This window comes from Pelodiscus sinensis, chromosome 8 (assembly GCF_049634645.1).
Source record: "Pelodiscus sinensis isolate JC-2024 chromosome 8, ASM4963464v1, whole genome shotgun sequence".
Taxonomy (NCBI): domain Eukaryota; kingdom Metazoa; phylum Chordata; order Testudines; family Trionychidae; genus Pelodiscus; species Pelodiscus sinensis.
This window is the reverse complement of record NC_134718.1, coordinates 33,974,098-33,986,534: the sequence shown is the minus strand read 5'-3', so window position 1 is coordinate 33,986,534 and position 12,437 is coordinate 33,974,098. Positions and strand designations below refer to the sequence as shown.

Genomic DNA, 12,437 nt, shown 5'->3' with positions numbered 1-12,437 from the left:
TGTGGTGATGAGAGAAACTGCCTACGATCCCCTTTCAAACAAAAATAATTGCTGGTATCTTGGATATTGTGACCAAAAGTAGTACTACTGTCCCCCTAAATGGGTTAAATCTGTAATCTTAGAAGTATAGCAAAAGAAACACTATAGGCCTGGTTTACAAATTGGACATCCACACCACACACTCAGTGCCGGAATAAACTGTGTGTTGGATAGACCAGTGGTGTGCAACCCGTAGGTCGCAACCCCCTGGGAGGTCACAGCACTTAGATCCGGCCGGCCGGGGGCTGGGCCCGACAGTTGGCAGCCTCCATAGCACCAGGGTCACAGATCAAAAAAGGTTGCACACCCCTGGGATAGACTATGCCTATCAGCAGCTTAAAATGTTCATATTAGAATTTAGGTTTCTGCACCCACAGTCTAGTTTGAGCCTCTAAATATGGAAAGTAGGCCTATTGAATAGCCTATGTCTTGGAAATTTAAGTTTCAGACTTCACTTCTAGAAATATCAACTTCTGATGGCAGTATACTTGAAGGTAATAGTGCTTGTCAATATGGAGACTTTGTGTGGCAAGGCAGGGTGTGAATGTACACTGCATGAAAAGTTCCACTGTATGCTTTGACATACTGATGCTACAGAATTTCTAGTGCTCAGTAGCAGCATCCACATGACAGTTTAGTATATGGCAGACTAATACACTGTGCATTCACACTCTGGCTTGCCTTGAACTGAATTTCTGGGTGTACAGGCCCATGGTCACAACAGCTGTACAGTGTCTAAAGACTCCAACACTTTCAACAAACTTTAGGAATTAAAAACTTTACCTAAAGGCATCACTTCACTGATCGCTGAAAGGAAGCCGCCTCTGACAGCCCAAATGGTTTCAGAATGTGTGTTCATAGGGTATGATACCATCAGAGTGGGAGCTTTGCCTGATAATGGACAGCAAGATTAATCCCTATGTATGTATCTATATGGTGCCAAATAGGCAAGTATATGTACATATGCTAATAAAATCCAGTGATTCTTCACTCTTGACAGACTGAATAATATAATTATGCAATTGTATTTCCTGTGGATCATGACAAGAGACAAATGGTGTACAAGCCACATCATTATTGATTCATGCACCATTTGCCTGTTAGCGCTCGTAATTACTGCTGTTACATTTCATTTTGGCGAATTGCAACTTTTCAGCGACACAAACTGCTGTTGTCTGGATTGATTTTTTTTTTTCTGGGCCAAACATTCATGTATTGTTTTACATTTTTCTGATTGCAGTCAAAAAAGCATAAAAGTACAACAAACATATAGCTCTATTGCTATTTTTTCAATGCTTCAAGGAATTTTTAAATTGAGTTATGGACTGAACTTCCAAAAATTGGGACTCTCTAGTCTGGCAACATCTGAGGTCCTGTGTCTAGGAGCCTTGCCGGAGCCGGCAGCAAGCAGCCCAAGTGAGGCAAACAGCTGGGAGCTGACCCTTGGGCCAGCAGCCCAAGTTGGGGAGGAGGGTTGGCAGCAGGGCCAGGATTCCTGCCAGGGCTGGAAGCAGGGCCTGTCTCAGGGACCACTGGAAAAGATTGGTACGGAGGGGCCAGCAGCTGGGGCTGGGAGTGAAGATCTGGCTGGAGGGCTTGAATTGACCACTCCTGCCAGTCCAGCAAACTCCTTCATTCAATACCAGACAGGTCCCAAGAGTGTCAAACCTGTATTATAATTCACATTCACAGCCAGTGGGTGTGCCCTTTCATGGTGAAAACATGTCCATGTTAGCACTTACAAACTCTTTTTAAACAGTCTATGTCAGTGGTCTCCAACCTTTTTACACCCAAGATCACTTTTTAAATGACAGACCAAGCCAAGATCTACCGCCTCGCCCCTTCCTTGAAGCCCCGCCCCTTCCTTGAAGCCCCACCCTCTCTATTCTCCTCCTCTCCATCACTTGCTATCCCCAATCCTTATACTGCTGCTTTAAAAAAAATTCTGTAGGAAGAGGTTTTTCCAACATTTGGCCTGTCTAGACTGGACCAAATGTCAGAAAAAAAACCCCTTCTTTTGGAAGCCACCTTATTCCTCATGGAAAGAGGAATATAGGGGTGACCAAAAGAGCCTATTTGCTCTTCCACTAAAAAGGTGGAAGAACAAATGCAACCCTGGATGCAGAAGAGTTTTTCTGGGATATCTCCAGAATCCTGAAAAACTCCTGCAGTCTAGCTGGACCCTTGCTGTATTGAGACAGGATGTGTAGTCTCTGGGGTGGGAATGAGGGATTTGGGTGTGGGAAGGGGTGAGAGGTGCAAGCTCTGGGAGGAAATCTGGATGCAGGAGGAGGTGGAGAAGGGGACACTGGCTTGGGGAGGGGGCTCCAGGCTGGACAGTGTTGGGATACTCACACTAACAGCAAGCTTCCCGGGCTGAGCGCAGGGCAGCCAGGCGGGAGCGAAGAGAAGCGGCTTCCTGGCCAGCTGGCCATGGTGCTCAACCAGGGTACACCAAGCTCCACGTGGGCTGGTGCAGAGGAGAAGCTGGCTGGCCAGCTGGCTGTGGCCTTCGACCCGGAGGAGGCTGAACCACACTCCAGCTGATCGGACGGCTTCCCCTCTGCGCCTGCCCACGTGGAGCGTGGTGCACCCGTGCTGAGCACCACGGCCAGCTGGCCATACAGCTGCTTCTCTTTGCTCCCACCCGGCTGCCCTGCACTCAGCCCGGGAAGCTTGCTCCAGCACAGCTGGAGCTAGATGCAGCCTCCCTGGGCGGAGCACAGAGCAGCCGGGCTGGAGAGAAGAAAAGTGGCTGCCCGGCCAGCTGGCCATGGCGCTCAGCCAGGGTGCACCACGCTCCACGTGGGCAGGCGCAGAGGAGAAGCCGCCGATCAGCTGGAGCGCAGGGCAGCCTCTTTCAGCTGAAAGCCACAGTCAGCTTGCTGGGGTGTTTCAGCCCTCCCGACCTCCCAGCTCCCACCATTCCTCACAGCTCCTCACCTGTGTTGTTGCTCGGTGAGTAGCTGCTCCTCAAATGAGGAAATCTAATGTAAATGTACTGCGCAGGCACGCAGTTCAGAGAGGGTTCAAGAGCTACTCTTAGAGCCCCTGAGATCTATCGGTAGCTCGCGATCTACTGGTTGGTGACCATGGGTCTATGTTGTGTGCACAAGTGTAAATGTCTGCAACTTTAAAACTCAGTGGAAGAGTAGGCAATGCAGTACAAATGCTAACTATATTGTATGCAAATTTGACAGTACAGTGCTCACTTGCATTTGCAACAGATGCTAACTTTGAAAGTGAAAGCAAAAGTATCAGATTCTAATTGTACATGCACACATATGGAGAGAAAAGAGAAAGGTCTAGCTGAGAATGTACCTGTGTGTGTTCATATTGTGTTATATAAATATATAGTGAGATAGGATAGGATTTTTTAAAGTGCTCAGCACTACACTAACTCTCATCTCATTGAAATCAATAGGAATTTTACTCCTGGCTTCAATGGGAGTAGAGGTTAGGCCAAACTACAAGTCATGATCCAGTACTGAGTCGTGGAATGTCAGGCACTGGGTTTCATTGCTCAGGGTGATCAGGTGACTAGTGGGAGGTGCTAAGGCAGGATACCTGCCTGTCCTAGCACTGCAAACTGTGATGAGTCCCAGAAGTAGTCAGCAGCAGGCCCAGTTCCTAGGTTAGGGTGTGGGAAAAAGAGAACAAGGGCTCCATGCACTATTCCTGCCCCTGCCCTGAGCACTGGCTCTGCACTCCCATTGGCTGGGAACCTGCTGCTGGCTGCTTCTAGAGTGCAGCATGGTCTGCAGTGCCAGGAGAGGCAGAAAGGTTGCCTTAGCACCCCCACTGCTTTGTTGACTGGGAGACACTCAAGGGTAAGCCCCTGTTCCAGCCATGACGCCCACCCCCAAAGCCAGAGCCCCCTCCTGTACCTCAAAGCTCTCGTCTTGAGCCCCGTCCTGAAGCCCACACTCTAGTTACATTATGTTGGGTCACAGGCATCAGTGATTTTCTTCAACTGGGTCATGAGAAAAAAAGTTTGAAAACCACTGGTTTGGGAATAAGATGGCTCCCATCAGTTTTAGCTTGTGCTCACAGTGCCACAACTTGCAAAAGCAATGATTAGATTCCAGAAGTTCTTTACGGAGATGAGGCTATCTTAATTGTAAGCTTCCTTTTCCTCTCCTCTACACAGGCTCCCCTGTGCTGGAATGAATTCTAGATACACCAAAGGGATGGGGAAAGATGTCAGAAGCAAGTCTATTGGACCTGTCAAAGTCAGACAGGACTCACAGATTTGGCAGACTGCTCTGTTTATTTCAGCAAAGCTTTGCTAAAATGCATGGAGAAAATGTGAGTACCCTACAAGGTTCAAACCCCTTGATTTTATACAGTCAAAAGGAAGCCAAAATTAACAGGATTAAAAGGGGGGCAAAACTTCACATAATTAGTGTGAGGCTACTCAAGTACTCTTCATTTCAATATTAAGCACACAGCAATCTCCTGGCTATATCTCCCTGATTATCTGGAATTGTTTCCTAACACTTAATGTTTCTTTTCCTGTTAAACTCAGGCCCAAATTGGCTAGCACCTTGATCTGCATACCTACAATCAACATTAACATACTTTTCTTCTTCCTCTTAAAAAGACAAACAGAATTCCTTCAACTTATTCCATTATTACAGCACAATTCATCTTTTTCTTACAGTATAATTCTTTCTACTTTCACAGACCACTTCCTCATCTCAGGCTACCCTGTGAAACTACAGGGTAGTGTGCTTAGAGGAGAAATTTGGCATTACCTCCATCCTCTTGTGGTATTTTGAATGTAGATTTGGCTGCAGATACTAATATATTAGGTCCCTCCCCCCCATCCTCTCAGCGATGTTAGAGAAGAAACAAGAAACAGGATACCCAGGAGTGGATGGAGAATATGGACCTCTTTATTGCAGATACTCATTCTACCTCAGACCCCAAACACAACATTCCGAGTGAGCAATAATATGGCAACAGTTACACTCCTTTATCCATTTTAGTATGTTAATTCACACGTCCATCACTACTTTCCCTAAATCCTTATTTAGTAATGTTAACTCCTATACAATGAATATTAATAGGCAGTAATACATATTATTATACCTGCCCCGTTTACTATTTCAGTTAGATGAGCACTTTTCTACATTATATACTTCCCAAATCAGCAGGTTACAGAGATAACAAAGGATGTGACCCTGAAAGTATTTTTACAGAACAAGTGAGAATAAGCAAGGCTATGTCTAGACTACAGAGCTTTTCTGGGATAACGGAGAAAGCTCTGCCATGTCCAAGGAATAAAGGATGTTCCGAAAGAGGACCTTTTTCCAAAATTTGGCCCCATGTAGACTGGCCACATTTTGGAAAAGCCTCTTTCAGAAAAAAAGTGGGAAAAGATACACAAATTGTGGTTCACAATCTTTTTCCAACTTTTCTCGGCAGTCTAGACATAGCCCAAGAGACAAAAGTACAACTACATGCTTCTCTATCTTTCTAGGCTGCAAGAACGAAGGGGGAAAAACATGTTCAAAGGACAATGCCTGCACAGGCCAGACCCCCTACACTATTGTATTGCCTTCCCAGATCCCTATTAATTCTCAAAGTATCACTTGTTGGGATATGTAAACAATGTTTTCCAAGTAATTAGAATGTAGATTTACTCTGAAAAGTGACTGGGATTTCATGTTTGCTGTGCTACAGTTACTTCCTACTCACACTTTGCTCAGTTTACAAGAAGTTTTTTCCTAAGTGCCTGCTCAGCAAATGTTGTAATCGTTAAATCAGACTCTGTTCTTTCTGGTTTATGTGTCATCAGAGCATGCCAGTTTCTGCCCTTTCTTCAACTTCACAGTTCTCATCATTGGGGCTGCACTGGTGTACGTAGAGGCAGGGTTGGTTTAAGGTTATGAGGGGCCAAAGGCTAATGGGAGGGAAGGACTAAATATATCATACATATTCAAAAAAATTAAGTCAAATATTTATCTACATATATATTTACTTGTTATTTATGTAAATTAACAAGTTCATTCTACTCTTACTACTCTCAATTCTTCAAACACATACTTCTCAATAAGAGGGAGCACAAGGGATGCTACATTGTCCTTCTCTTAGGCTTTCTTCCTCTGAGGAGCAGAGTGCTCATCTGAGGATGAATACTGCAACATTCCCCATCCTGCTCACCTCTTTTAAACTTGTGCTTCTACCTTCAGCTCTCTACAGGACACAGGGCATACTGAAGTCTAGGGGTGCAGCAGGGCTAGGCCTGCCATGACCCCATGCCACTTCAGAAACAGCTGGCACATCCCTCCAGCCCCTAGGCAGAGGGCCCAAAGTACTCCACATGCTGCCTCCACCCCAAGTGCTGAATCCACAGCTTCCACTGGCCAGGAATAGGGCAATACAGGGTTGGTGTCTGTAGAGAGGGGCAGCACAGACAGTCACGTTCCACCCACCACCACCATACGGATGTGCTATCCACTTCTGGGAGCTGTGCATGGCTATGCATGGCAGGTCAGGCAGGGAGCCTACTTTAGCCTCAGAGTGCTGCCAAATGGAAGCCTCCCAAGATAATCACCGGCTGGCCAGAGTCTGCACCCCTCACCGCCGCCCCTACACCAACCTCCTGCCCCATCCCAAAGCTCCCTCCCACACCCCAACTCCTTTCCTGAGCTTGCAACCTGTGCCCTTTCCTACACCCCAATTCCCTGCCCCAGCCTGGTGATAATGAGTGAAGATGAGGGAGAGCGAGCAAAGGAGGGTTGGGGGAATGGAGTCAGCAGGGCAGGGCAGGGGGCAGGACAAAGGTGTTTGGGTGTGCGTGATTAAACAGTTGTCACCCCTACCCAAAACCAAATGGCTTCCAAATGCTGTTCTCTGATCACTGGAATTTAAGTACAGTTCAAATCCTTTTGCTATGCTGTGCTATGATGCCTGCCATTTTCTCTGTTTCATCAACCCACAGAATTGAGTAAACAATAAAAGTTAAAAAAAAATCTCTGATTATTTTCTTTGTCATAGAATAAAAATATTCCGAAAGAAGTTGGTTCTGCCATTCACTGAGAAGTATCTCCTGCAGGCACAAACTGTTGGGCTACAAGGTTCTATCTTTACGAAATGTGGAGAAGTTTATTGCCTCATACATCCTCTTCTACCATGGGATTATCACTTAAATAGCTGCCCTATTTGAAAATGATACTCAATTTGTTGTGGCTATAGGTGGTTACTTTTCTCAACAGGATGGACTAGGAGTTACATGATATTAAAGTGGGATAAGAGGAAAATCTTTTGCAATGACATTAACTTGGTTTTATGACTAGCCCTGGAGGAAATATAGAAAATGAAAGATTCAAGTAAACAGTTAAAACTGTAACAACTGTTAATGGAGGGATGAAGATTTGAACAATTTTAAATTAAAAAAAAAGAAAATTCATTATTTCAGGCAAAAACATTCATTTGCATTTTAGGAAATGTCTGTTTAACTATAATTATTACCCGTCAGAGAGGAATTGATCTGCTTTACCATTCAGTATGTTATAAATCAAAATGGACTCAAGACTCTGATATCTCAGCCTTGAATCTGGCTTGAGGGAAAGATTCAGGGATTTTAATCTGCATTGATCTGCAGAGAGTCAAATTCCTGAGAGTCATTTCTGTCACAAGAATACACTACAAGATAATCTTTACTGTAAAAAGTAAAATTTCAATCAGCACTTGTCTATAGCTGATAATATTGAAATATTAACATTGCAAGCTCCTTTAGGGAAAGAACTTACTGTTTCAAAGACTGAACTGATGTGTATTGCAGCAAAATAAGTTTGCTAGTCAGTGGAAGTGAAGTCTGGGAGGCTGGAATGTAGGAAGAACTGACATGATCTGATACAAGATAATGCCTGATTTTCATCTTACTCCAAACAAAGTACAAAAATATACTAACTTGGGGGAGGGGGAAATCATGCCCTCAGCTGTTATACAATATAATTAATTCAAAAATTGATTTAACAAATTTTCCAAAGGTAACTAGCTCTGTCCCAGCCTCATCCATAGGAAGCCTTTGGGTATGTGTACACTACAGCGTTATTTCAAAATATCTTAATTCAAAATAGTTAATTCAAAAAAAGTTATTTTGAAATAACACTTCTATACACAAAATGCGATTCAAAATAGCTTTTTGCTAAATTGAAATAGCGTGTCCACACTGATTGGACACTGAATCGCATTTAAGGCCAGCTGAAACCAGTTCCGGCAGGGCATCATCCAGTTCTCAGTTTTCCCTGATTGCTTGCCTACCTCGCTGAAAAACAGAAAAGTGTTTTTCTCTCTGGCTGATAGGTTGCCCTCACTCAGGACACCATAGCACTCAGCACCATGGAGCCAGAGCTGCCCCTGGGCACTCTGGTGCTTTTTTTGGATGTTTTGCTGCAAGCCTGGCAGCAAGTCCTGGTCACTGCCTGGCACCAGCTGCAGCAGCTCAACCCCCAGGTCCTCTTCTGGACCCCCCCTGGGGGCTGTGGAGGAGCAGCGGCCGGATGCCAGCATGCCCCGCCGTATCTAGCACCTGGACACCAGCAGCAACTGGTGGGACCGCATCATCCTGGAGCACTGGGGAGATCAACAGTGGACCCAGAACTTCATGATGAAGAAGGACGCCTTCCTCGAGCTGTGTGAGAGGCTCACCCCTGTTCTGCAGTGACGGGACATGCACATGATGGCCATTCCCCTCCACAAGCGTGTGGCCATCGCCCTACGGAAGCTCTCCACACCGGATAGCTACTGATCCGTCAGCAACCAGTTCGGCATGGAGAAATCCACAGTCAGAGCAGTGCTCATCCAGGTATGGCAGTCTCCCGCCATTGTGCCAGGGGAGCAAGGAGTGGATGGGCTGCACCAGGGAAAAGGGGCGGAAGGGGTGCAAGTCCCCTTCATGGGAGGGTTTGTTCTGTCCCAGAACGCGGTGGCCAGGATTGCAGGGAGAGGGGATTGCTCCTAGGGAGTGGGGGCGCGAGGCAGTGGTGGGGAACCCCAGTGACTCTCGGTAGTTTTCTGTGTCCCTCTGCAGGTGGTCAAGGCCATCAATAGAGTGCTGTTCCACAGAGTTATCTGCCTCACTGATGTGGATGAGGTCATCGAGGAGTTTGGCACCCTGGGCTTCCCCAACTGTGGGGGGCAATCGACGGGATGCACATCCCCATCCGTGCCCCAGAACACCAGGCCTCCCTCTACATAAACCAGAAGGGATACTTCTCAGTCATCCTGCAGGCTGTGTCTGACCACTGGGAGCAGTTCGTGGACATTCATGTGGGCTGGTCCGGCAAAGCACATGACGCACGGGTGTACCGCAACTCCTCCATGTGCCAGAGGCTGCACGCCGGGACCTTCTTCCCCAACTGCCACATCAGGGTCAGGGATGTGGACATGCCTGTCTGCCTGGTGGGGGATGCGGCCTACCCCTACAAGCCTGGTTCATGAAGCCCTACATGGGACACTTCAACCCCTCCCGACAAGCCTTTAACGCTAGGCTCAGCAGGGCCCACATCGTGGTGGAGGGTGCATTCAGCCGGCTGAAGGCCCATTTTAGATGCATCCCCACCCGCCTCAACCTCTCCGAGCGGAATATTCTGCACGTGATGGCAGTGTGCTGTGTGCTGCACAACTTGTGTGAGCAAAAGGGGGAGGCCTTGGCTGGCCTGTACATGTAGCCCCACATGGCTGCCAGCCGGGAGGCCCATTGGGGGGCTGTCAGGATACGGGAGGCCTTGCTGGAGAGCTTCCACCCTGCGGAGCACTAAGAACCTCCCTGGTCTGCCCCACTGGAGGCTTGTGCCTCATTCCACCCTCATGACCTTCCACTAACCTCTCTTCCCCCCACTGTACTTCCTAATGTAAAATAAAAAACATGTTTTTTTCTTAAGCAGTCTTTATTTAACAAAACTGGGGGGCAGATGAAACTTTGGGGAGACTGGGGAAAGGAGGCAGGAGAGGGGAGGGAGAAACCTGGGAGGAGGGAGCTGGAAGGGGGAAGCTAGGGGAAGAAGGGGGAGGGGAAGCTCAGGGGTGGGGAACTTACCGGGCCAACTTTCTCCCAGCACTGTGGATCTGGGGGCCTCAGCGTCCCTGGGGGGATGGGGAGGAGGGTGTGGAGGGTGAGGTGGGGGGTGTGGAGATTGAGGAGGAGGTTGAGGAGGGAGAAGTAGGAGGGGAGAAGTAGTGGGAGGAAGAGCGGTAGCTGGGGAGGCAGCAGGTGCTGGAGCAGCAGGAGGCAGCACGCTCTGCACCAGAGTCTGCAGATGGGCACAGATGGCGTGACCCTATGCAAGCTGCTGCCGCCGGAGCTCCAAATCTAGTTCCACCCAGCGGTCTAGGGTGCGGTGCAGGGGCTTGCAGTGCTCCCAGGTGCTGCTATCGGTACCCCTCCAGTGTTCAGCTGGTCCTTCTGCAGAGCCTTCATGTGCGGGAGCATGTCCCGGGTGGGGTGGTGCCCCCTGCACGTGCAGCTGGTGCGGCTGTGGAGAAACAAGAGAAGTGGTCAGTTCTCCCTGGGGACACAGTGGGTGAAGCCCAGCCCCCCTGTGCAAGGTGAGGATGACAGTTCCCTGCACCATAAGAGCCGATGTGCTAGCACAGAGGCAATGGTCAGATTGTCCAGCTATCCCCTGGAGTGGGAGCTGCTCCAAGACCGCACCTATGCCACTGTGCTGTCTATAGTGTTGCTGAGGTGGGGGGGAGATGTCCCCTGCCTCTGTGTAGAGGGGGCTTGTGAAGGGAAGACATCCTGCTGTGTCCCACCCTGGGGTCAGGAGCATGTCATATCTCTTCACACACACGTGTGGCTAACAGGCAAAGGCCCCTGTGTTGCAGCCTGCTGGAGCCACCTTCCCAGGGGTGGCACGGCACATGCTCGCATGTTCACAGATTGCTGCGTCATCCGTGGTAAGCAAGGCCCACGCTTGCAGTCCCTGGTCTCCCTCTCTGCCTTCTCTCCCCCGTAAGGGGACAGTGATGGCACTCACATGTTGTGGCCTCCCTGGATGACCCTGGTGAGTCGGCTGCTGGGACTTGGCAAGCACCGTGAAGGCTCCTCCTCTATGCCCTGGTCAGGGCCCTCTGCTCCCGGCTCGCTGCCCCCTGGGCTGCCATGGACTGTCCCACCCTCCAAGATGCGGTCCAGGGCCTCAAAATAGGGACAGGTGTGTGCCCCTGTTGGGGAGCTGCCCCATGTGGCCCTGGCATATCCCTGCCGCAATTCTTTAATTTTCATGCGCACCTGTTCTTGGGTGCACATGTGGCCTTTTGTGGCCATGGTGGCAGCTATGCAGCTATAGACGGACACATTCCTCCTTCTAGTGCGGAGATCATGGACGTTGGAGGCCTCCCCCCAAACCTCAATGAGGACCATGATCGCCGCACTAGTACAGGAAGGCACCCACCTTCTCCGGCCCCTGGCTGGCTCTTGGGAGCTGGGGGACTGGGCGGTGGAGGTTCTGGCTGGATCTGACTGCCCGGCTCATATTGGGGCCACTGGGTCAGGGTCAGTGTCAGGGTCAGTGACTGCTGGCTCTGTGTTGGCAGGCCTGTAGCTGTCACATGCAGTGTGGGCTTATAATGAGCAGTGGTAAAGAGTATCTGTCAGCCGACGGTCAGGGCAGTGTGTGTGTGTATGCTTCCGAGAAAAGGTTTAACGTCCGTGTCTTTACTGCTAGGACCGGGGTCCCGTCGCAGAGGGTGGCCAGCAGGCCAACAGACGCCCCGTTATATAGAAAGAGCTTATTACACCTTAGATTTTAACTGCTAGAACACAGGGGTTCCTTCGCAGCGGGCAGCCTGGGAAAGGCTGGAAAGGTGCCCCAACGGATCTTGTCACCTGGGAGTGACACAGATCCAAACGCCCAAGCTCTCCCTATGTCTGTCCCTTTTATGACCGGCTGAAGTTCTTTTAAATTGTGCTTGGTTCTGTTACAGCAACTGAAGGAGTCAGGTTAAAGCTTAAACAGTTACAGGTTTATTAAAAGACTTATAAAAGCATATGGTTACAATGGCTATTGCTCTATTTCTTAAATGCTAACAAATACAGATTTTAAAAAATGGTTACAAAGAAAATAAAGATAGAAAATAGAAATAATGGTACCAAGTGACAGCTTAATCTTTAAAGAGCTCTAAGTCTATGTATATATATACTTAAACAAAGGACCACATCCAGGTACAATTTTTACCCCTTTCTGTGCCTCTCGACTCCAGCGTGTCAGGCCAGGGCCGGTCTCTCAATTCCTAGGAAAGACGAATACGAGGTGGGCGTCCCCTTGGAACCTCGGGAGATCAAACACCAAACCCGACCAGCAGATAGATGGTAGATTGACACTCAGAGAAAATGCGCTGCTGGACCTATCTTTATACCCCTGGGGGCCCGTATTCTCTTT

The 12,437-nt window shown here is 48.6% G+C and overlaps 1 long non-coding RNA gene across 1 annotated transcript in view; it reads right to left on the bottom strand.

Annotated features, from left to right (window-relative positions):
* Positions 1-3,129: 3,129 nt before the first annotated feature.
* LOC106732621 (uncharacterized) overlaps positions 3,130-12,437 on the bottom strand; it is a 36,851-nt gene continuing 27,543 nt past the window's right edge. Inside the window, exons 3-4 of the long non-coding RNA XR_001368864.3 lie at positions 4,728-10,526; positions 3,130-4,263 (exon numbers count right to left, since the gene is read on the bottom strand). This is a non-coding gene — a long non-coding RNA (uncharacterized LOC106732621). The remainder of the gene's footprint in view (positions 4,264-4,727; positions 10,527-12,437) is intronic.